General features: G+C 32.5%; 1 long non-coding RNA gene across 1 annotated transcript; it reads right to left on the reverse strand.

The window, feature by feature from the left end:
• Positions 1-9032: 9032 nt before the first annotated feature.
• Positions 9033-11700, reverse strand: LOC106795925 (uncharacterized). The gene is made up of 3 exons (XR_001384546.3): positions 10019-11700; positions 9868-9915; positions 9033-9089 (listed from the first exon to the last, which is right to left on the reverse strand). It is a non-coding gene; the product is annotated as an uncharacterized lncRNA (long non-coding RNA).
• Between the last annotated feature and the right edge of the window lie 15993 nt (positions 11701-27693).

The raw sequence follows: 27693 nt of genomic DNA on the forward strand, positions 1-27693 counted from the left end.
ACTAACCCTCGTCGCGGTTCGCCGTCCAAACATTGTTCTTTTGTGTTCAGGACTCAAGTTTTGATTAATATTTCTCATGAGATTCCCCTCAATTCTCGAATTGCTCAGGACTCAAGTTCATTTTCACCTTCTGCTTCTTCACTTAGCTATTTCAATAGTAATTTAAAAAAATGGGATTTTGTGTTTTATCTTATACTACAACATGTTTAATTTTGAAATTTATATTTGATCGTCGTTTTAGTTTTAGTTTTCTTCAAATTCTAATGTTGCATTTTGCTTTATTCACAGGATGGTGAAGCATTTGGTGAATGAGATGACTATCTTTGTTTAGGATCTCATAAACATTGTTAATTTATGGTGTTATTCGAGTTGGATCATGTTAATCAGTTTGCAGAATGGAAGGGTCTGATGTCGGTTAAAAGGTATAGAGTAGAATCTCTGCTAAGCTACGAGGTTGGAAAATTACCTTTGTGATTGTTATTTGTGTGCATTATACATTTGATGTTAAATTGTGTATTTTGCCTCCTGAGGTTAGCTAGGATAGCTATGAGGCATGTGCATGAGTCACACTCAAGCAAGTATGTGTGGGTGAAGAAGGGTGAGTTGATGTTCTTCATATGTTTTAATATGAATGGATTATCTATGCTATATGTATCTCTTGTATGGATTTGGGGCAGAAGTTTCAACGTCGGTTTATATGTATCTCTTGTATGGATTTGGGGCGGAAGTTTCAACGTCGGTTTTGTAACCGCTGGAGGTCCATTTAGTGGCAATTAAAACCGCCAATAAGTTAAAAAAAACTGCTGCTAAACTTCGATTTTGGTATAGTTTAAACTACTAGAAACTTGCATATGTAGTGCCATCAATTATGAATGTTGGACACAACTTCTATTGTGAATGGTCATCCTTAACTCCAAAATAGTGAAATATGGTTTAAAAAATTCCTAAATTACTTCAAGGTGTGAATTATTTTTCTTTTTAAAAAAACGTGACTAAAAGGTTAGTGTGTAGGCCCTTTAGTAGGTGGGTAAGTCAGTTTAAACCACTAGTTAAATAGACCGGGTTTAAAAATCCAAAAACATAAATGAATCAAACAATTGCTTTAGGCTCCTACATGCTACGGATTAAATGGGCAACCCATGGACTTTAATCCATATACCCATTTTTACCCTTAAATTGTGAAGACTTTTCAACAAGTTTAAGTTTAAATTTGCTTGTAGCATGTAATTTCGATGTATCAAATATTCTTACAGGAGAATATGATTTTTTTTAAGTTGCATAACCCCGGATCAAATTTGATCTTGTCCCAACTCTATAATTTTAAATGCATCTCATGTGCATCCCATATTAAATTTTAAAGATGATAAATTAAAACTATTAGTAGACAAAAAAACTGATATAAAATGATTATCTAACCTTTTACGTGGTGTTTACACATAAAGTACAACTTTAATAAAATATGATTGGACAATAGCAAATTATAAGAAAATAAGCGTAAGTGGTATTTTCATTTACTATTCTTATTTTCAATGAAAATAGAAAATAATAGTGAAAGCATGTTTAGTTTTATTGGATAACATTTTTTAAAAAACATTTTGAGAGACAAACTTAAAATTGAAATTAAAAAATTGTGTTTTCAACATTTTCTTTAAGAAGTAGGTTAGGATAGGATGAACCACCTCATAGATGTTGCATAGTTAATTACTAAATATGATCTATTATAATAAGTCATTTTAACTTGTTAGATTTATTTTTTATACTTATTGTGAAGTCCCTCATTTTATTTTCTTAACTATAGGTCTTTTTTATTACCTCAACTAACGCCCCTAAAATTATCACTTAAACCACACTCCCTTCAACGTCACATATAAGCAAAATAACTTTTGTGCTAATTAAAAAAATTGATTGACATCATTTAATTATATTAATCACATTTAAAAACATTTCCTTATGAAGTGTCATTATTTAATTTTTGAATGATATCATTCAATAAGGTGAAAGTGCTCTAATTAGCACCCATCTTTTCTATGACAATACTTGTAATTTAAATATACTTGTAAACATTTTTTACTCTCATTTAATGATTATTATATACAGTCTAGTTAGTAAGGTTATTGATTTTTATATATGATAACAATTTTAAAAACTATATTTATGATGATTTTTCAATAATACATAAAAATAAAATATAATTTTTATTTAAAAATTTGATAACTATAAATTTAGCATGTGCAGTCATATGTAGATTATCTAAATAAAAAGTTAGTGAGTTCTTATGGATGTGAGGTGATTTTCATATCTAACTAATGTGTATTTTGCAGGTGACTATTATTGAAAATGTATATTGGAAGGAGTTTGGCCTTCTTGTATTTGTTTGGGTTTCATTCCCTGCACTACATATTGGCAAGGTTTGTTTGCTCTTTCCTATCTACTAGTACCAAAGAATAGTTTATACCATGCAATTTATCTAACTCGAGACCAATAATCTCCTATTGACAGGAAAACTATATGACTACTTGTTCAACATTGTATTGGGTACTGAACTTGTTACAGATAATTCAATTCAAGAGTTGGCACTAGAGCATTACATTACCCTTAAGTCATGCTGGCGATTTGCTTTTCACAGGGCATATCGCCACTCCTCCTGGCAAGTTGGTTTGCAGCTCTATAAAGAACCTTGGACATGCATGATCAGAGAAAACCTTTGCTCCCCTTCTGCCTTCCTTGCTTCGTCCGTCGCCTTTCTTGCTTAGTCCTTCCCTTTTGGTGGTTTTTTAACTCCTTTCTTCTTGCTTTCCTCCTTTCCTGGTCAGTTATTTTTTAACTTTCATACTTCAAATATTAATATTATTTGGATTATATATATATGTTACCTTATAATTGGTATGTTAGGATTATTTAGTTTATGTTTTTTAAGTATATATGCTACTTAGTTTAAGTTGAATTGTTAATATTATTTTGTTTAGGTTTTTTAGATTTGTATGTTAATATTTGTGTTATATATATATATATATATATATATATATATATATATATATATATATATTATGTTAATTTTAGTTGGTATATTATTAGTATTTGATTTAGGTTTTTGGCGGTTATTTGTGTTATACATATGCTATCTTATAGTTTTAGTTGGTATTTCATATTACTTTGTTTAGTTATTTTAAGTTATTAATTTAAATTTATGTATGTATTTTAAATTATTTGGAAAAAATATTTAAATGTTGTTATTTGTATAATATATTTTGTTATTCAAATATATATATTTTGTTATTTATTTTAATTTTTGTTTTCAAATATTTTAATTTATTTGGAGTGTATATTTAAATTTTAGTATTTATATAAAATATTTTGTTATTCAAATATATATATTTTGTTATTTATCTAAAATTGTGTTTGCATATATTTTAATAAATTTGGAGTGTATATTTAAATTTTAGTATTTATATAAAATAATTTTTTATTCAAATATATATATATTTTGTTATTTATTTGAATTTGTGTTTGTATATATTTAATTTATTTGGAGTGTATATTTAAATTTTAGTATTTATATAAAATATTTTGTTATTCAAATATATATATTTTGTTATTTATTTAAAATTAAAATTGTGTTTGCATATATTTTAATTTATTTGGAGTGTATATTTAAATTTTGGTATTTATATAAAATATTTTGTTACTCAAATATATATATATATATATATATATATATATATGAAGTTAGTTATTCAAAAATTTTAAAGGCTGAACGAAACCTTCCAAAGTATACATTTTAAAGGCAGAACAATTCATCACTACTAGAAAAATTGGATTTTAAGTCGGTTCTTATGCCCATGTCACGACGGTTTTCAACCGTCGTTAATGCCAACGTCGTAAAACGTGTAAGCTATTTTACGACGGTTATGGGACCGTCGTTGTAAGGTTTCAATACTACGACGGTTATATATAACCGTCTTAGAATACGCGAAATATTACAACGTTTCTTCGATAACTGTCTTAAAGTGCACAGATAATTTTGGGTTATAAAGACGGTTGTGATGCCCGTCTTAGTAGGTGCGCATCGTCTACATTTTTAAGACGGTTTTGATGACCGTCTTTGTTGTTATGCCCATTTACGACGGTCTTTGTGACCGTCTTAGATGGTATGTCAAGACTGCGTACGAAGACGTTTTAGGGGAAACGTCTTTGTATGTTATGCCAATTTATGACGGTTTTTGGAACCGACTTTGTAGTTCTACATTATGTTGTAATTTTACGACGTTTTCGGGAACCGTCTTTGTATGTATAATTTTTTTTTTTATTTATTTCGTTTTATTGATGCATTTTTTTTACATTGATCTCTGGTACCTATAAATTATATCAGACCATGCAAATTAAATAATAGCATCAAATGAAATCTGAACAATATATAGCATCAAATGACATAATTGTAGCCAACAATTGTAGTCATGCAAATTGAATACCCTTTTTTGAATTAATGATCCTCTAATGTATCCAACATACAAATGTACTTGTACATAATACAAATCAATTTTAGCAACTGCTTTTCCTAAAAGATAAAAAGTAAGTTGCCCATTTCTGTCGAACTGATGTGATGGCCTCCACGTCTAACGATGAGCCATCAGAGAACCACTACAAAATTAACATTAGATAAAATTATTAGTAACTTAACAAATATTAACCAAAGTTACAATTGTAATTCCATGCATTATGTTTACCTTGTGCCAGTCATCCTTCAAACCGGCAGTCACGATGCACCACATCCAGTGCATGACATAATATCCGCACTCAAACCCTCCGCTTTGCACATTAGTCTACATATAACATTTTTAATGGTTACTTAACATTCAACACTTAAAGATGTACAAACGGTTCATTACAAACAAGTATTGATTACCTTGGGTTCAACCCACCGAGGTGCACCTTGATTAGACATGCCTTCAAAAGAACTGGTTATTGTCTTCATTGCACTAGTTAAAAAAAATAGCATATATATGACAACCATTTTTGCAGTATATGTAACAACAATTACCAACTAAATGATGCCATGATTTGTATATTTGAATAGAACCTGTTAATTGCGCCTTTGATGCTAATATCAGGCTTCTTCCTCAGAGAACAAAACCAAACGACCGTGTTTTCCCTTGGGTGGAGAACAAATAGTTGCCAATGTGCCATGAATTGGACAATTATAATAACAAAATTGTACAACAACAAAAAAAAAAATTAAATTCCAAGAACAACTGAACTTACTGATTCAAGTAAGCTCCTAAATACAACTGCCTTTGTGATTCCTTGACCCATGTTTCAATGTATTGTTGGCATTGTTGCCGTCTTTCCTTAGCATTTTGTATAGATTGAGGCTCCAACAAACCATATAGTGACTGATCAGCTTTGCTTCTACCGCACTCATTCATAAATCTATTTCGAAGACAAATCATGATTATTTTAAATGTTTGAATGTAAAAATATTGGTTATCAGGTAATCAAACATAAAGGTTGTAGGAAAATGACTTACATGGTCCATAATTGTAGTATCGCTATGTTTAAACACTTGTCACCTGATATTATTTCCGCTAGATCTGCATGTGTGATGTAAAATTTTGCCCCAATCTCAGGAAGTCCAAATTGGTTCGCCTCCCACGGCACTTCCACTGGATTCTGGTACACATAAAACAATATCTTCATCAACTCTCCCAATGGATCGGATTCACCTGCAAGCTTTGCATCACTACTATGTTCAACTGGCTTCGGCACATTAAGGTCAGAATCCTAAGTGGTACAAAAAAATAAGTATTAAATTTAATCAACAAGCACACAAATATTACAAGTGTGTATTCAAATGACAATTTGGCAGGGGGATTATTATATTACTTACATAAGATAAAGGTTTCACTAGATGTCTGGGCCATCCAATGAATGAGTTCACGGCGTCCCTGACATACTGAATCTCTGAAGTGGGTAACGGGACAATGGCTTCACCATCGTATACAGTGTCAACACACACCCTTACTACATCATCTCCATAAGCAACAGTGTGTATGATGCCACCTACTCCAAAGACCTTTCCCCCTGCCACCAGCTGTGTACTGTCACCACAAACAATGTAGAAGCCCATACTACATGTATCAAATGTAGACCGCTCATTACCAACAACATTATTAGCAGCTTCAGCACAACTCTCTTTCGTGCTAACACGTGCAACAAATACGTCAGGGTTAGACGGTCTTGGGGGAGCTGACTGTTGCGTATGAATTTGGGATAATTCACTCTTGATCGCATCCAACTCCATTTTCATCTTGTCCATACGATCTTTGTTCTCGTCTTCTACCTCTTTCTTCACCTCTTGCTTTATAGTTTGTATGATTTCAACCAATCTTTCGGCGGTGATCGCAGGCGAAGAACTGTGGGACCCACAGGAAGCATGTCCAAAGTAGCTGGTTATGGTCACACCATGTCCACCGACACGAACACGTCCAGGATGCTCTGGACGACCAATGGCAGTGTTTAGGATGTCTTGACGACCATGTGGGACAAAAGCTCCCTGTTTAGCTTGTTCTTGTAATTCATCCTATGACATTGACAACAAATTCACTTGTGGTTATGGTTACAAATTACAATTTATAATTGTGGCATATATTAGACTTACAATTTTGTCTGCGATTTCTTGAGCTGCTGCAGATGTCATTTGTCCAAATTTGTTTGTCCTAGCCTTTTTCCACTTCTCATGTCTCGCAATAGGGGATGGAGGGTCGACGACCATATCTGCATTTTGACTATTGTCACCTTCATTCAGTCTTGACTTGGTTTTCTCGGCCATTAATTTTTTTTCAAGCACATCGTAGCCTCCACGAGAGAGTACATGGGGAGATTCATTGAATTTTTGAATTTCCTGTGCTTTTTTGCGTATTCCCTGTCAGCATTTTCAAATACAACTCAAACATGTTTGACATTAACAACTAAATTACGTAACTAAAATGTTATGTAAAAAGATTGAAATTTAAACCTTCCAAGTAGGGGTCTGTCGAGTCTTTGCAAATTCTTCCCATGTATTTTGATCAATACCATACTTAGCAGATGGATCCTTGTTTTGTTCATCGTCATTCTCAGCATATACATATCTGGTCGTCAGGGAGGACTTAAATTGCCTCCATCTGGTCCCAACGGTGGACATAACCTTCTTCTTCGCAGTTAAACCTTCAGGTATGTCAAATTTGGCCTAAAATAATAAATAGACAAAGTTAAATTTGTAAGAAATAAACTTATAAGCAATAAACTGAGAAAAGATATACACAATAATTTAAATCCTATGCATAATTTACATTTACATTTATAAACAACAGGAAATTAAAAGAAAACTAATTATATTTAATCCCTATACACACAGCCAGCAAATTTACACTTTAACATGCATAAAACCAAATGTGTTTACAATATACTTACATCAAGGCTTTTATAGTGTGTGTGGGTGGTGGTTTGAGTCAATTAGCTTCCCCGTTTTTTGATTTCATAATTATGGCTTAAATTATCATCCTGAAGGGTAATTCATTTTATTTTTGTATGTGGGATCTATTACACTAATAACCAGAGAACTATGAATTACAATCATATATGGGTCCAAGAGAATAGCACCAATGTTATGAATGCCACAGAATAACACCAAGTTGAAAATTGAGACTCAGCAAATTTATGTTTTAACAAATAACCATAACTCTCTGTGTAATCATGCATCAACAAAGCTGTACAAACACAATCTACAATCTAAGGCTAAGGGTTTATGGTGCAGGGCATTAATGAGAAGATTCTATCACTAAATTTCAAGGAATTTAAAGCAGAGATAAAGACTGCAGATGCTAAAAAATTTGAACTTTCATGTTCCCTTGAATATATTCTTTTCAGAAAGCAGTGTCGGGCTAAGAACCTAATAATTCATATACTTCCTTTCTAGAATTTATTTGGCACCTAGGATTTTAAATATCTGTTGTTAGAAAACAATATATCAAATATCACGTATATTTCTTTGGCCTTACAATTTTAAAATTACTATCAGCAGTGATGGACTTGGTGAGGACCAAGGAAGAGGTGAGGACAAGGCCGAAGCTGCCCTCTAATGGATCACTATCAGCAGTGATGGACTTGGTGCAACTCATAGATGAAGGATCTTTGATGCAAGAAGACCAAAGGGAAGATGAAATCTTGAAGGAAGGGGGAGGAACCAAACTAGAGAAAAGAAATGGAAGAGGCAAATGGGCTAATCGATGGAGACAAGAATGCAAGGGAAAACAATCCAAGCAGGTGGCTGCATGAACAAGCATTTATGGGTCAAAGAATGAAGTTTTGTTTAAAGAATGAGACACATACCACACCAAAAACCAGAGCAACTACTAATAACAACCATTTATGGGTCAAAGAGGCAATTTATATGGTCACCATAAGAACCTAAATGAAAAAAAAAATAATAAGTATGTCCAATGTTACAAGTGAGATTGAGACAGAATAAACCTAAGTTAAGAGGCAAGATTCCCATAATTTATTCATAACAGATCAAACAAAAACGACTGTCCATGTAATTATGCCATAAAAAAACAGTACAAACATGTTCTAAAATCTAGACAACCAGAACTCCTATTCTGACATCTAAATCAATAAGTACAACCTCTCATACTTCTATCTGCATATCAATCCAATTCATGTTTACTCATCCCATTGAGCAGAACAATCTAATTCATAAAACATCTTGACAAATATTTTCAGTTGCTAGTATCCAAGGATTTAAATTACAGTTGCAATCACAGTCATGGTTACTGAAATTTCAGGCAAATGTGGCTAATACAGCCACAAAACCTTCCAGAACTACAAACCACAGTTATGGATCCCAAATTCAAAGCCATTGTAGTTTCATAAACAGCATGCAGATTCTAGGACACATATAGTTACCAGTTTAGTGTACTTACCAAAATGTCATCCCATACAAGAACTTTTAGAGTTTCTGGGACATCCTTCCAAGTTTCTGATACATAACACCTATAAAATAAATATTTAAAGTCCCTTACCTCATAAGCATTCATGTCAGTGAATAGTACCTGCGAAAGAAAAATTATAGTTTACATTTGGAACAAATTCCAACAAGCTCAAATGATTCAAACAATTCTAGATTCTTTTTTTCTCTTTAAATTTAGATTACTTGAACCAAAGCAATGCATAAAAATCTTTGTTACATTTATTCAAAATATTTCCTACTTTGGATTGTAAAAATATTGATAATTGATGATTTTCACTTAAAATGTGATTCCATCTGTTTTTTTAGTCTTTTGGTTAGGATTTATATCATATGTATGTATCTTGTGTGCATATAAATTCAGCTGCCATCCTCAGGTAATTCATAAGCTGGTCTGCCCATTAAAAAGTTGATATCAAATCTTCAATATGACCGAGTGGCTTTAGTTTGTTCTTCGTCAAACCACAGGGTGAAGCTCAAAGGTCTCTCTTCCATGACAGAGCATGTTACATATAAAAAATAAAACCACATGAGCTTCACCTAAAAGCTATAGCTTTTAGGAGAGTTGGTCCTTAAAACATTAATTTATGATGTAATTGTAAACTTGGAACTAGGATTTGTAATTGGGATTTAAGGATTAATTATCAACAATTCTAGAACTCATGGTTACTTGCTTTGGATGATTCTTGGGATGTCCTAACCCTGGTTAGATTCCGACTTTATATTTGAATCACCTATATAAGCATATTAACAGCCTCAAGGATGTTAGTGTATCAACGAAATTGAATATTGACAATTTTTTAGATTATTCTTGTCTTTTGCCCATTTCTAGTTCACCTCCTTCATGGTAATTAAACTTGTACCTTTGTTCCAGCCTTTAGTTCTCCAGCCTCAGCACCAACAGTTAGGATCTGAAACAAACATGAAAGAAATGATCATATTATATCCAAAACACACAAAAACAAGAGAAGAATTAACAGACCCAAAATACCAAAGTTATCTATGTCTACTTACTTCTCCCACGAGATATCGCTCAAATTTAACAGCTGACTTGGGCAGCAAAACTCCACCAACTGTTTTCTGGAGCAAAAAACAAGCACAAATCAGCTATGCAGGCAGTGCACAATGGCATCAAGTATACTGGGGCTGAGGCAGAGTTCTCAGTCTCAGCATCAGCAAAGCATTCTTAATTTCTCACAAGCTTCAAGCATATAGTGAGATAAAAATATAATGTCAATGGCGAGTGTCACAGGATATTAGAGAAACCACCATTTCATAGCATCCAATGGCTGAAGAACACTGTCACCATATAGAGGCCAACCACAAGCACAAACTCTATTCCTTATAGCAGATAGATAGCCACCCTTATGCTATGTAAGCTTGTGTGACCAGTGCAACTGAACCTTAAATAGGACTCATTTGGTTACCCGTTATCTGGTCAACCATATTCTTCTAACAACTCCATTCATGCTTTCATGTTAATATAGAGAAATTTATTTGAAACAACTCAGCACTGGCAAAACAGCATCTTCAACTAAAGGCTGATGATTAATGAACCAACATGTCAACAACTAACATGTATCAAAAAATAACTTGGGAAATTCTCATGAACTATGGGACCGTTTGTTTCACGAACTATTTATTTATTCCCAGGATCATGGGATTGGGAAAATTTATTCCAATGATTGTTATGAGGTAATAAAATAATTATTGCAAGATATATCACACATTTTTTGAAATATTCGGGAATAACATTCCCATGTCATATTCCTGGGAAAGGATTAGACATTAGAGAAATAGTCCGTGAAACAAACGCCCCCTATGAAATTAGAGCTCAGAACTAATACCTCCCAGCATCATGATAGTCTGCCATTCTACATAAATGATACATATAAGTAACCCTTTCATCAAATTAAGTCACCTACTTGGCATCACAGCATTACATCTGCATTTCCTAAATAGGCTTTAGAGCATATCTTATACTCTATAACTTCTACTAACAAAATTCCTTTACTTCTGTTCTTTAGCTACTAGCCTACTATTACACGTGAGCATAAAAACAGCCAACTTATAATGACACATTTAAATAGAAATTACCTATCCTAAACAGCACCATTGGGTCTCACTAACAGGTGAACATGGATGTTTTAGTTTTTACTGACACTGACACAACAGAAAACCAAGCTGAGGACATTGTATGAAGAAACCTCAGAATATCTTTTAAAGCACTTCACATGTGCACAAGTGGCACCAATATTCTGGAGCACATACAAAGGAATATTCAATTGATAATACATTAGCACTTCACTTGTTGATTTATATCTTTGCTTCGCATGTTCACCAAATACCACCACATCCAGTCCTTCAATATTTTCTGTCACACTCCACGAAGCTAAAACTGCAGTGTGCTATTACTAATGAAGTTTTGCATGTTTAATTAGACTGTTCTTAAGAAATAACTGTTTATTTTTTAAATTATTTTTAAAAAATTCCTAAAAATATACTAAACCACCCTGACAAAATCTCTACATGTATTTATTTTATTTCTTCACTTAAGTTCAAGGTGTTGGAAGGTAAGGTAGGACCATAGGAATATTACAACACAGATAAAGTAAGAAATCAGGAATTTCGAATACTCTTGCGACACAGTGCCTTCCATACTTCAATCATTTTTCATTAATTTTCTAGTAACTAATCCTATTATGAATTAGCTCAAGATTAAATCCACAGAGATACAGAAACGAAGGGGAACAAAAGATTATGCGACAAGGCAAAGTGAAATAGAAGATAAAAGTGAACAAAATCAATCAACAAAAAAAGGTTTTTTTGTGTGTGGGTGGGGCCTCAGGAGGGAGGGAAGTATCAAGCGTAAATTGCAATGTCCAATGGTCGGGGACAGTATGGGGCACACAAGACACGAGTGCAAGACAAGCTTGCTACCAAAAGGGGAAAAAAATATATAATTATGAAAATAAACATCAAACATGTCTTCATCTAGTGCTCTCAAGAATTTTTTACTATGTCGTAAAAATTACGGGATAAACTATTTTTTTAACACAGTAGAGTACTTTTCTTCCTTTTATGCAGGTCCTATTTCTGGGTGGCATGAAGAGGAAAAAAAATTACAGACACTGAAATATTTTCCTCTGGAATAAAATGGAACGTGTCATTTCATCGCAAGCTTAGAGTGATTTGAAAGCCTTACGAATCGCAATATTCATTTTCTTTGTCGCTTCAAAAAACCCCAAAACTGTACATCGTTTTGGATACATGCTTGATATCGGACAAGTTTCATATTTAAGATCAATCAAAAAAAGGATTATCTATCATTATTGTTTATGCACAAGTTTAAGAAGTGGTAAGGAGAAAGAACAACTCACCAGTGACGACGACGCTGGGTTATACTCCGGCGAAAGGCGGCGACGGAGCTGAGGCTACGGTTCCACGGCGGCGGCGGGGGAGGTTCTTCGAAAGGGCGCCTCACTTTGCTGACAGCTTAGAAGATTAGGGTAAGCAACAGAGGAGGAAGAGGTAAGCAACAGGACAGCAAGAGGTTCGAAGGGCAAACAGGAGGAAGCGCGAAAGGGTTACAAGAGAGGGTTAGAGAGACTTCAGCGCGAAAGGGGAAAGAGGAGGAAGCGCGAATATTAACCCAAATATATTAAGACGGTTTTCATATTAAACCCGTCGTAAGTTTAATTTTAAAAGCACATTCTAAGGCGGTTTTAATAACCGTCTTAGATTTAATATCGTAAAATCCTATTATTATTCAGATAATTACAAAAAAGCCACCGCGCATCTTTTTAAGGCGGTTCCCCAATAACCGTCGTAGAGTCTGTGTCATAAAATGCCAATTTTCTAGTAGTGCATTACTAACTTCCTATTATAAATAATTAATGCTAAAATTAATAACTTCAAAATAAAAATATTTAATTACAAAAAATACTCGAAACTCAAATTTTATTTCAGACTAAAAATAATTACTTAAAATAAATTAAAACAATGCCATAGAAATTAATAAATAAAAATGATGTTTGTTGAAACTTCAAATTTATTCCGGACTCAAAATAATTATTTCAACTAAATAAAAACGATCCCACATAAATTAATAAATAAAAATTTATTCCGGACTCAAAATAATTATTTCAAGCTCTAACTACTAAGCTAATTCTAACGATTGAAACTAAACTCACAACAAGATTCCTGAGAATTTTATCCATCTCTTTTATCTCGGATTCAACTCCAAAGGTCCTCACAATATATCAAACTAACGGTAATATCTCTCAAAACATTATGGTGAACACCATGGTTACCTATTCTAAATCACACATAGGATAAATCTTTTCATAAGTCTTAAGTTGTCAAGAAAACATCGATCACTATTTGTCCTCCTACAAGCACTCCTCTAAACTTAAAAATTATTTCAAATATTTTACTACTCTAATAAGGACCTACGCGGCTAAGATAGCACTCAACGATTTACAGTGGTCGAATTCTCTATGAACTTATGGCTTACTCCTTACAAGGATCTCACTCAAAAACTTAAACTTACTTGAGTCATCTCTAACAAGCATTAAGGTTAATCTAATGAGTCCTAAAATAACCTTTTTGTCCGGCTACTAGTTAAGGGCATTTCATCTTAATCTTAGGTTTCTGTTCATCTCAAAACAACTTCTGCCCAATAAGAATTTAAAGTTACCTCTCACATAGACGTGACATACTCTAAGGGTTATCCTCATCTAACTAAAATGTATGACAAAACTCTTAGAACGAAACATGATTCCCAAGGGTCTATAACAACTTTATGATACACCTCATAATTCAACTTAACTGGAAACAAACTAAACACTAACCATTGAAACCACAACACTCAGGGTGGGAGATCCTGTCACGCATTCCACGAACACATAGTGGTCATGACCAGGTACACATAGAGGCCACAATAGGTACTAAGGTATTCTTTGAAGCATCCACAAACTTTTTCTAGATTAAGGTAAAAAGAACTAATATTTATTCTGCTAATCATACAACTATCATCGATAATCCTTTAGGTTACATACCATACAAAAGAACATTCACTCTTGAATCCTTCCATGCTTAACAATTAACGCCTTACTAACTACCTTACACTTTTCTTAAGGTTTCACATTAAACCTCTTAACTATACTTCATAACTTTTTCAACTACCCTATATTCTCAAACAACTTTATACTAGATATTTCCCATGAACTACGGTTACAAGTTTCTATGGGTATTACACTTATAAGATTCTCAATCTTGCACTTAGGTGGTAACTAAGCATATCCTCAAGGAACACAAGTACATGACTTACTAAGTTTGATTTTCATCTATGGGTAACAAGGATAATGCATACTCAAGTGTTTCCCCTCGAAACATCTTAACGTGATTAACAAGGGCGAAGTCACTCTCTATTCGTAACAGAAGTAACACATGACAACAAATTGAGCAGTTTAACAAGACATGATTGGAAGATGAACAACTAGTAACAAGATGAACACTCGATTGATTAGGAGATAATAATTTTAAATCAAGAATGATCACTCATCCAGAATCAACAACAGATATTCCAAATGAATTCTAGAAACGAAAACATAATCACAGTGTACGCACATATGGAAACATCAACTATCGTTTGATTGTGACAGAAGCATCAATAATCCAATTGTTTGATGTAGGCTCATAACACAGACAATGAATTATACTCAAGTTTGCAAGTGAAATCGAATTACTTGACTCAAGCACGCAACACAAAGAATAGTTTGCACTAGAATCAAAAGGTGCAGTCAAAAGAGTATTCTATATGAAATATATCTCGATACGAGTCCTCGAAATATAAAGTATCAACATTGCTAAGAACAAGAAATCACGAACAACCATACTATCTATGCAATTAAGGCAAAACACCATACTACAAGCATACCTAGAATTATAAGATTCTTATAATAAGTATACAACATACATATAAGAAGTAAGAATTAAATAGTTAATAAGGATGTATTAAGGAATCACAACTTCAACTACTACATTCACGACTACGCACAAAATAAAGGGAGTTAAGTAGTCATGCGTTTGCACATCAAGATAGAAATAAGTTTATTAATAACATACACGCAGGAAGATAAGGGCTCATTAAGGCATTATCCATCAGTATCAAGGCTTCTAGCATCACCTAACAACTTGCCATAATGTCGAACCGCACTTCATAAATTATAGAGATGGCCAGTCTCATAACTCATGACTCAACAGTAGATTTATGGTATAGCAAACATTAAGAATGCAAGGCACATACAAGTACTTTTATTAAGTCTCATTTGATCATGCAAAGGAAAATACAATTAATAATTCAAGCATGTTCATCAAAACTAGTCATAAGTAACAACACAGAGTGCACAACAGAATATGATAAGCACATAACACACTGGCCGAAAGGTTCGACCTGCTTTGATACCACTAAATGTGACACCCTCTACCCCTCACATATATACTAACAAAGGAATAAAAATTCAAATATTAATTAAAAGTATTTTTTAAAACATTTATAAATACAAGCCTTTCAAAGGGATAAAAGGTTCACAATCACTTTCTTCTACATCATATTCAAACTTGTCCAAATAAATAATAAAGTCATCGGCTCAAACAAGGCCGTCTGAGACTTCATACAATTAATATAAAACCATATACCCCAATGTCACATCCTACCAGAGCGTTGTGTCTCAACGTCCTTCAGCACAATATTCCTTAAAGCAGTTCACCTAGTCATCTGCTCCCCCGAACACAGAGTTCAAGATCATCACAGGATCCAAATACAAACAACAAACCGGGAGTGAGTTACCACATTCCTAACTAATAGAGAAACAAGACAACTAGATATACATATCATATAAACCAAATAAAACTTACTTACACGTAATTCATGTAATTCCACCACTTTGCCATTCAAAGTTCACTTTTCATCCATCAATCACACTTTTCAATCATCAATCACATTACACAAGAATCACACGCTCTGATCAAGACACAATAACACCTCAATTTCATAATAAATAATTAGCAAGTGCATGAGACAGTTATGCTAAGACTCAAGCCTATATGCAATGTGGTACTATGTCAGTGAAAAACCACCCTGGGGCGCTTAGGAGTACATAACAAGACACACCACACAATGAGTTTGTCAGGTCACTCTCACTAAGTAAGATCATAGGGAGACCAGTCAGGGTCACGATGTTTTGCGAGAATGCTCCAACCATATGGGATCAGCAGAGGCTTAAAGGAGCACTCAAACCCAGTGACCCCCAAGGACTACACTCTGAAGAGTCTATCAGGGCTTCTCCCTCCTGATTCAGGTCCAACCCCTAAAATCATTTTAGCACACAGACACTGCTCGTGAATTATACAATACCCACGACCTCACACTCGTGTTTTAAACACGTACAACATATTGCGCTACAATTTAACACTGGTTCCTAAATAGGAAACCTACACTTCTCTTTAACACTGCGCATTTACACTTTTCTCAAGATAACACTGGTCGGGTTATTGTACAATTCACAGCTTACAACACAAATAATGTCACATCAAGAGTTAATCATACACTTATTTACAACCAAAACTCATTCACAATTTTACATCTCATAATGTCACAATCCACCATCACATGTTTTCACGTATCTCACAATTCAACACCTGTTCTACTTTACACTTTTACTCAATTTCAATAACAATATTATAATCTCAAGGCAACATATTATTCCACAATTCATCACATATTTCATTTATAAGCACTGCTCATGAATTATACAATACCCCGACCTCACACTCGTGTTTCAAACACATTTAACACATTGCACTACAATTTAACACTGGTTCCTGAATAGGAAACCTACATTTTCTCTTAAACACTGCGCATCAACACTTTTCTTAAGATAACACTGGTCTGGTTATTGTATGATTCATAGCTCACAATATAATTATTGTCACATCAAGTGTCAAACACACACACTTATTCACAATCAAATATCATGCCCACAATTTAACATCTCATAATATCACATCAATCATCTCATTTTTACGTGAATCTCACAAATTGACACATTCAACTTTGTACTACTCAATCTTCACTATAATATTATAATATCATTATAATAACTTATTACACCTTATAACTCATACACATCACACAATAATAATATTTGCATGATACAAAACATATATATGTATATGTATATAGTAAATTAAACTACATTGTTTTTTATCAAAGGATTTCTATAACAATTAATTTAATATTACATCAAAAGAAATTACCACTAGACATTAACCTTACAATTTTCTTTAATTTATTATTCTAGTATTACAATAATTATATACACATAACATGTTGATCATCGTCGTAGAAAAATTAGAACAAGACAATAATTTATATAAAATAAGTCATTGAATAATATTATTTAAAATATAATTTACGTTAATAAAAAAAGCTTAATTTTTCTAAGGGGTTCACACTCAACACAAAAACACATCAATTTCATAGCAATTTCTCATTAGGACATCAACTGATTCATTAAACATATATAATTCACTGTAATAATTAAAAGGATAAAATGAAAATTACAAAAATACCCCAAAACTCATTCCGATTGATATCTCTAAGGATCCCTACACATATTCTCACTAATCCCCAATTGTGAATAACCCATCCCTTACCTCTGAGCAGACTCACGTGTCTTCAGCCAGCGATAGCAGCATCTCTAACGATTTCCTGAGATTCCTCCAGTTATTCCTCCGACTGCTCTGATAGAATTCCCAAACGTCAGAGAGACGGAGAAGAGATTGAAACCTCCACTTGTACTGTCTTCATGCGATTTCCTTTTCTCCCTCCACGAATATTATCTCATAAATCCCAATGGTGGAAGTGTGCGCAATTGAATTTCGAACAACATATTTAATTTTCATGAAAATCCAACGGTTAACAAAACCGGGATTGTAGTTTTATCGAGACAGTTTTGGGTTTCTGCGGTAAAATAAAAGACTACAATGCGAAGGGTTTTCCTCTAAGTTCAGATATGATTTTAAAATTCCCAACGGTGCAAATGTTAGGAATTGGGTTGCAAACGTGGTACTCAAATTTCACGACGATCCAACGGTGAATGAGTCCAGGATCATCATTTTTCTGAGACAGGTTTTGTGGGCTACGGGAAAAAGAAAGGGTTTTGAGAGGAGAAGGGGAAAAATGAAAATGAGACCAAAAGGAGTCACCTGACTTAACATAGCTACTTATACCTAGGGTATTCAGCCTATTATTTGCTCTATATTTATTTATTTATTTATTTATACTAAAAATCTTTTTAAATTTATTTATGAAAAAAATGGGATGTTACACTCTGCACAAAGCCTGCATCATTTGCATGCCAAAGACAAATCGCCAGGTATAGTGGCGACAAAGGGGTGCCAAATCGCCAACCCCCCTAGCGGATCCCTTGCAGGCTTGTCTCACCATGCATGCTGGCGATATGCATGCATGGATGGCTGGTTTCACGTGCAAAACAGAGACCCATGATGGAAAATCTTTAGAAATAACCCATTCTGGGAAATAGTTTCTAAAAAGACCCCATTTAGGATAATTTGCCCCCATTACAACTTACAAGCGAGCTCCTTTCAATTCAAGGGGTTAATTTTGATATCAAATCTCAAAGTCACATACACTAGCATCTTTTTAATTGTATACTTGAAATGGACTAAAACAAAAATCAGTTCTATTCACTAAAATGGTAATGAGTTCTTCTAAAAATGCAGTATCATTTTTTTTGAATGAGAAAATGTAGTATATATCACTAAAAATGCAAAAGATGGTATCATACATTAAATTTAATTTGAGTAAAAAATAAAACAATGAGTAATGTATGTATAAAGCTTTTACAAAAAACACAAAAAATAATGTTTGTATAAAACCTAGAAAGTTTTTTTACGTGGCATAAACAGACCCAAAGTTGAAGGGGAAAAAAACTGGTAGAAATAAAGACTTATGGCTGCATACCATTAAAGCCTATAACTTTGTTTTGAGAGGATTAAAGTCTATAACTTAATTACTACTATATCATTTACTCCTACTCGTCATTTTGCAGTTAAAAAATATACTCATCATCAAGTATGCACCCGATATAAAATAAAATTTATGAAAATTTTTAAATAAACATTAATTAGCTAGGTTAAATTAATTTCCAATATGAATATATGATGAATGACTCAACTATTAAACTATGATTCCAAATGTATTACAAAATTAAACTAGTGTCAAGCTCATTGTATATATGTCTGATTTTGTCCAATTAAGAAAACTCTTCCTCTCAACATATATATAGTCTTTGTTGATGTCAATTGTCAATGAATCTCTCTCTCTCTCTCTCTCTTTTCTTCATGATCATATCATAGTATTTCATGTGATCCTTTGATTACATGATGGTCACTGTCTTTGTATAAATGATTATGTAAGATTGATTTAAATGCACCACGGACTTCATTAATTGGTCTTTACATATACATCATCCTTACACCTTCCATATATACCTGCTCATGGTTCCCAAAAAACTATAAAATATATATAACCTTCCCCTGTACGAATTATTATTACTATACAAACTCACAAATAACCCTCCAAAAATGAAATTGGTGGTCCTGTTAACGTGATAAGCTTCTCATGGTTATATTGCAACTTCTTTCCCATGGGCATATTGCAACTTTTGCCGTTCTCTCCACCCATCTACTACTTCACCTTACCACTTGATTCTTAAAATCCTATCTTTAATTTACTTTTCCTCCTTGTTCTCTTCTAAACTCTTACGTCTATGACCATTGACCAAGAATTTGTGATAGGTAATTAAACTCTCCTTTGATACGACTTTGCATAGATTGATTCAAATTCTTTTATCTGATTTTGTTAATCATGACAAAGGAATTAATTTGAGAACATATCACCCAACTTTTGCAGGAAATTCAATGTATCTTATTCTCGATTTAATTTAATTTTGCCAATGTACCGACGAAGTAACTACTTAATTTCTCATAGGCATGTAACATCGATAATTCTCCTCCTAATTATAGATACCACACCTCTATAAAATGAGATTAATTTAGAACGTGGAGTCTTCCATCAAAGTCAGCATAACAAATAGTTAAAAACGTTTCATGATTTTTGTGATTTAATATTAATCCTTTATGATTTGAACCTGTCTGACTCTCACGTAATAATAGTCCCCTATTAGTTTTCTGTTTGAAATTATTCACAGGATTGAATGTCTTGTGTGCAGGTTTCTAGCGCCACAACCACCTTTGCCATGACCTTCTCCTTATCTATGTCTATTATAGAATACTACCAGTTGAAATTTTTTTCAGTTCCTTATGGTTAGTGCCTGAGAACATCTAAGTTCTAATTAACTGTGTATATTTGATGCAACTATTCAATTAATTAACTTGTTTGCCTGTAACTTATGTGTTTTGTTAAATGTTTTGTTACAACAGCTCTTTATTTGCGAGAGCATCTCTTATCATGTTTATTACCCTCCACAATATTTGTCAGTGCAGTCTCATTAGGTGAGCATGCATCGTAACTTTCTTTTGCTTTTTCTCAAAACTTATTACATCGGTGACATAATATTATGTGGAGTTGGCATTGTAAATATGGAACACAAGATCGATAATCATAAATACATGGGATTTGAGGATCTCTGTAAATACGGGTCATAACACACATTGGAAGATTATTTGAGTGATTCTTTGGGGAATTCAAAATTATCCAAAAACCGTATTTGAATGTCGAACCAGATGTAACATTCAAAGACGGTTGTTATGTAATAACCGTCTTTGAATGTCGAACCAGACACTGCATTCAAAGACGATTATTACATAATAATCATCTTTAAATGTCGAACCAGATGTACCATTCAAAGACGGTTATTACATAATAACTGTCTTTGAATTTCAAACCAGACACTGCATTCAAAGACAGTTATTATCTAATGATCGTCTTTGAATGTCGAACTAGACACTGCATGTAAAGACGGTTATTACATAATAATCATCTTTGAATGTCAAACCAGATGTAACATTCAAAGACGGTTATTATGTAATAATCGTCTTTGAATGTCAAATCAGACACTGCATTCAAAGACGGTTATTATCTAATGATCGTCTTTGAATGTCAAAGCAGACGTAACATTTAAAGACAGTTATTATCAAATAATCGTCTTTGAATGTCAAACCAGACACTGCATTCAAAGACGGTTATTCAATAATAATTGTCTTTGAATTGTTCTAACTTTCAAAGACGGTTATTATAATAACCGTCATAAAAAGCAATTTTGTTTCAACGACGTTTTATACAACGATGATTTACAACTGTCGTTAAAAACACTTAATAACTGTCGTAAAAAGCCATTTTTCTAATAGTGACTTCAAAAATAGGTACTTTAGTTTTTTACCCAAAAAATATATATTATTTTTAACATATTTAAGAGAGGTGAAAAAAAGTGAATGAGTGGTGACCTTCTTGACCAACCACAGAAGCAAAGTGTCTTCTCTTTCTCTTTACATTGAATTAAAAAATGTCGAGCAGGGGATCGAACAATTTATTCAATCAATCACAAAACAAGCACAAAATATGTTATGAGCCATCATAAAATACCTATCCCCTTTGCCTTATGAACATATTGAACTAAATGTTTAATTATGATACACTGTTAGTATAAGAATTATTTTTACATTGATATAACTAGTTATAAATGTGACTTTTAAAAAGTGTTTTAAGTGCTTGGTCTATTTTGGTTGCCTAAAAAATGTTCAAATTTTTCACAACTAGGCAAGACATTGATAAAATTGTGGAAATGGTTAAATTACAATCTTGGTAATAGATTAATGCTAGATTTGGATTAGATTATTCTCATTATTGTTGGCTTTTAAATCCCAAAACATGTTTAGAATATAGTTAGTAAAAAATATGAAGGTTGGGGAAAGTAAATATAGGTGTAAGGAGTGATTTCAGGCATATTTCTATAGGCTCAAGAGAAGGAGATTTAGAGTATTCATTAAGCAAGCTTGACCACTTCTATAGTAGCATTTGGTGGACGGTATCTCATACTAATCACAACGAGCTTTGTGTGCATAGAACATGATCAATGTGCCTTTTTCGTGCAATTTGTAGCATAGCAGATTAGATATGGTGCAATTGGATATAGTTATGCTTATTTCTTACAAATAATGTGTGTTTACATACATAGTTAGGGTTGGAATTGTTATGTTGGGTGCCACATGGATGCAAAGCAGTTTGGTTTGGGCGAATGAATTCTTGTAGAAGCACTAATGTGCACCCAGTGGCCTCCTTAGGTGGAAGCTACATATGATTATTGACAACAACATTCTCAGTACTCTTGCCATTTCCTATAAAAGCATATAAGAGTTTTGTCTTTTTTATGAGGTCTTATGCTAGTTGGTTGGGATAGATGGTTTGTATCAAATTTTATTTGTATCCCCTTAGCATATCAAATGATTTTCATACATGTAGTCAAGTATTGAATCTAAATATCACCAGAAACAATACTTTGAGTGACATCAACCATCAATTGTGCATCCATTAGTCTTCAATTCAAATATATCCAATGAGTATAATTATTTAAAAAAACATTCTTCTTCAAATAGTGATGTCAACTGAAAAAGGATTCATAGAAAACATAAGAATTAACATTAATGTGTTTTTATTCCTTTTAAAAACTTTTCTAAAAAACAATGAAAATGGGTTTAAAAAAGTGTCAATGCAAGACTTAGATGATAGATTTATGAAACTTGTTAAATTAAGAAGTTTTAAAACACACAATTCTCAATCTAGAAAAGCTCTTATGTTAACCTAGGAGATATCAACTTTTTATTTCATTAAAATTTTAATGACTTCTTATCTATAAATATGTTTTAGAGTTAACACCATTATTGTATTATTCTTTGTTAGCCGTTGGTATTCTAATGTTCATTTCAATTCATAAGTAGGTAGAGGAAAGAGCAAGAACTGATACTGGAATAGCATATACACAAATCATGACTAGTGAAAGATCTAGGTTACCACCTCTTCAAAATGATAGTATCGAAAACTTTCATGAGGCATGGAACTCTAGGTGATATGTGAAGTCTAATTTAATATCTTTATGAATCTCTTTCATAATTGTATGTTCTTTATTTTGTTAATGGCATTAACTTGACTATGTTATTTTTAAAAAAATTCTATGGCTAAAAATGATCAACTTTTCACTGATAATGTTAATGATTCACAATACAATCATAATTCCACGCAATCATGCTTATCAAAATCTTGAGTTAACTTATTAACTCTTATGAATTTATGAGTTCACTTATCCTTTGCGAGTTGACTCGTGTTCAAACTCTCTTTTTAGTATACTCTAGGTAGACTCGAAAGACTCTATACAAATTTGGTAGACTCTCAAGTTTAGCACCGAATCAGCATGTTAGCAAGTTAAAAAGAAATTAGACAAAAATGCAAGTTGTTTTACGTTGTTTTCTGTGCGCTTAGGGTTCAACATATTGTTATTTGGTGCATTATTCATGAATAAAAGAACTCGTACCTCTAACAACATCAAATCTTGAATGGGAATGTCCTACCACTACTATCACTTATGCAAATTATTATCTAGTAGTGATGCATTACTAGACTTAGTTATTTAAGTATTATGAAATTTATGATTTATTATTTTACTTTATTATGTTGCTGAAATATTTAATTGGTATGTTATTTATATGTAATTTTTTTATTTTTATATGAAATAGACTTTTATGAGTTTATGAGTCAAGTCTGTGAAGCTCCCACAAGTCTACATAAACTCTTGAATTTGATAATCTTACATGCAATATGATTCCTCTACTTATATATACGAAATGAATTATCACTCAATATTAGCATAGCCAATCCCCATCTCAAGTCACAATGCCTAATGGTTATCAGGAACATGTTGATGGTTGTGCTGAAATATCTAGGTAAGCAATCATTAGCAGTAACTATCATCTTTCACATAAAGCAAACTATAGTTTTTTTTATTCAGCTAATTGCATATATGCAGTAAGTAGGAAATGAGATCCACAAATGATATTTAAAATGTGAGCTTATTAGAATTGATTTTGTTACGATGATGAAATCGAATCATATTTGAAGGGAAAATATAAATATGTTTTGTACATATTATGCCTAGAATCAATTTTATTCAATAGAAAATTTTAAAATAGCCCAGTGATTAATTCATTGTTTCAGTTTAAAGCAGTTCCGTCTAACAAACAATAAAGTTAAGATAAGATGACTCCACCATAATCATCATCATGAGCATTAATTTCTATCATTAGTGTAAATATTGTGTGACTTGGGCAGCTAAAAGGATTAAAATTGTTTGATCCAACATGATGATGAATTTCTCCAGCAACAATATAAGAAAATGCATGTTAAAGAGATAAACCAACTCCTTCCTTTATACTCTCCACATAAGTTCTCTATGCATCCATAACTCAAAAAATTTGTCAAGTTCGATCAAGTACATCATTTACCATCTCTAGATATGACATGGTGTAAGAATTCTCTTCATGAATTTAAACCATGTTAGACTTTCGATTTAGAACCTAACTCAACTCTGCAAACCAACTTGTAAGGAGAGGATTGCTCAAGACTTATAAGCATTACTTTGACCACAACATCTAGTCGATGTAGGACTAAATGTAACACCCCTTGTTACATTGACTCATGTAACAACCGTCCCTTAGTTTTTCTTTTAAATAAATAAATAATAAAAAATAAGATTAAGTCATTAGAACTTTCACTATATAAAGGAAGGTTAACCCTGAGCAGCTTTGTAAAGAACATTTATGTTCTTTTTTCTCTAACTCTCAAGAATCCTAACAGAGCAAACAGAGGAGGAGCTCTAGAGAGTACCAAAAACGCCACCATTATTAACAGAGAACACTTGAGCAACTACCTCGAGGTAAGGGATGAGTTACTCACACTTGGAGATTAGAATGAACATGTGTAAAGATCCCTAGAGAATTAATTTTTTATTTATTTTAGGTTGTTTTATGAAATGTAATTCTATTCTTATGTTTTAAATCGCGGATTGATTGTGTTTGACAGGCCAATTGGTGTCCTTATGTGAAATTATTGTGAAATTGATGTATTCCTGTGTTGAGTGAGAATCCTACTAATATTGGGCATTTTTCTAGTTGATGAATTAAGCAAGGAAAAATTTATCGTAAGGAAAGTGTGTTCTTTCTGTTCCTTTATTGTATGATTTTCCTTAGATGCTCATGACATTTTCTTGTTTTTGTCAACAATAAATTCTATCAAATTGTATTTTACTCCTTAAATATTTCTAAAAAAAATTGTGATTAATTTTCTTGATGATGGTGCAATGCTCAAAATCAAGATGTTTCTCATTATTGGATTTCCATGATTTTGTTGAAATGCATATACGTATATAAATTTTTGGTTGTTATTTATATGTATATTCTACATATATTTTTTTTATTTTTATCTAAGGATATATTTATATTTACTGTTATTTTATATATATATATATATATATATATATTAAGTTTACGTTAATATTTTAATATATTTATGTTAATGTTTTTAGTACATTAGTTACTTTATATATATATATATATATATATATATATATATATATATATATAGTATTATATGTAATTGTATAGTGGTGTGTTATATATATTTGATACATGTAAATATATTTATAAGCCTTGAAGTTAGATATGTTTTATTATTGTTATTATACATGCTTATCTATTTGTTAAGTATATTTTGTAGTTAGTTAAATTGTGAGATGTTAAATTGTAGACATGAGATATGATTATGAATAAGTGTGTGATTAATACTTGATGTGATATTACTTGTGTTGAGTTGTGAGTTATACAATAACACAACTGGTGTTTATCTTGAAAAAAAATGTTATGCACGAAGTGTTAAAAGAAAAATGTAGGTTTCCAAGTTAGGAACCTGAAGTATTAAATTGTAGCACAATATGTTAAACGTGTTTGAAAAAAAAGTGTGAGATCGTGAGTATTATATAATTTATAAACAATGTCTGCGTACAAAAATTATTTTTATGGGTTGGACCTGAATCAGGAAGGTGAAGCCTTAACGAATTCTTCGTAGTCTAGGCCTTGAGGGTAAAGACACTTGGTTTGAGCACTTCTTTAAGTCTATGTTGATCCCATATGATTAGAGCATTCTCACAAAATAGAGTGACCCTGATTGGTCACCTTATGATTTTACTTAGTGAGAGTGATCTAACATACTTATTGTGTGGTGTGTCTTGTTATGTACTCCTAAGAGCCCTAGTGTGGTTTTTCACTGACATGGTACCACATTGCATATAGGTTTGAGTCTTGGTATAATTGTTGTATAACATCTGTGAATTATTTATTATGAAATTAGTGAGTGTTGTTATGTCTTGACTCGATTGTGTGATTCATGTGTAATATGATTGGTGATTGAAATATGAATTTTAAATGATAAAGTGGAGAAGTAACGTGGATTGAAGTAAGTTGAGTTATGTTATAAATAATTGTATAATATATTTTGCTTATGTTTTTGTTTATCTGTATTTTATTTAGAAATGTGATAACTCACTCCCGGTGTGTGTTTGTGTTTGGGCTGATTGCCATTTTGTTTCAAGTGAGCCAACATATGATGAGTTCCATGTTGGAGATGGAGAGACTTAGCCTGTGATAGGTAAATGCTCTGATAAATGTGACATCGGGACATCGGGACAGGGTTTTATTTCATATATTATAATTCCATGAATGATATAGTTGTTTTATGTTTCCTGCTTTAGTGTGACTTCTTTTCATTCAGAATAAGCGACCTTGTTTTGAGCCGAGATAATTTTATCATTTATTTGAAAAAGTTCTATTATGATTTCACTAAGTGGATATGAACCTTTTACCCTTTTGAATTATTTTTATTTAAATGTGTTTTAAAACTTTTAATTAATTCCGTATTATTTTTCCTTTTATTATTAATATATATTTGTGTGGGATAGAGGATGTCACAGCTCATACTTGACCTTTGTTTAATTTTAAATAAAATGTTAATCAATTTATTCATGAAAATTGGTGTAAATTTTTGTGTTAACAACATCACTGGACAAAAGTGGAAATTAAAACATAAACACCATAGTGGAATGAAACATAACTTTTTCATTAATCAAAAGATGTGTCAACATAGTTAATAAATACAATTGAAAACTAAATACAACTAAAGGTACATCATATCATTGAAAGACCACTAATCAACTCCCTCTAACAAAAACCTAGCAAAGCGGTGATACAAACATATGAATCCCCTCCCTTAGAATTAAGCTCGATAGGATGGCACTTGTTACCCTCATGAATAAGAGGTGATTCAATTAGGAACATATACTTCTTAGGGATGACATGAGTCTCCACGTATTGCTCAACCTCAAGTACGTTGAATACTACAACTGGAAAGGTAAGCTCAGTTGTAACTAACGATTCGCCTAATAATGGTAGGTTACAAACGATGAAAGCTCCACAATAGTGATATCTACCCTCGCTTCTATGGAAATTCCACTGTCCACTCTAGTTGAACGATACTTCTA

The sequence above is a fragment of the Glycine max genome, chromosome 14 (assembly GCF_000004515.6).
Source record: "Glycine max cultivar Williams 82 chromosome 14, Glycine_max_v4.0, whole genome shotgun sequence".
Taxonomy (NCBI): domain Eukaryota; kingdom Viridiplantae; phylum Streptophyta; class Magnoliopsida; order Fabales; family Fabaceae; genus Glycine; species Glycine max.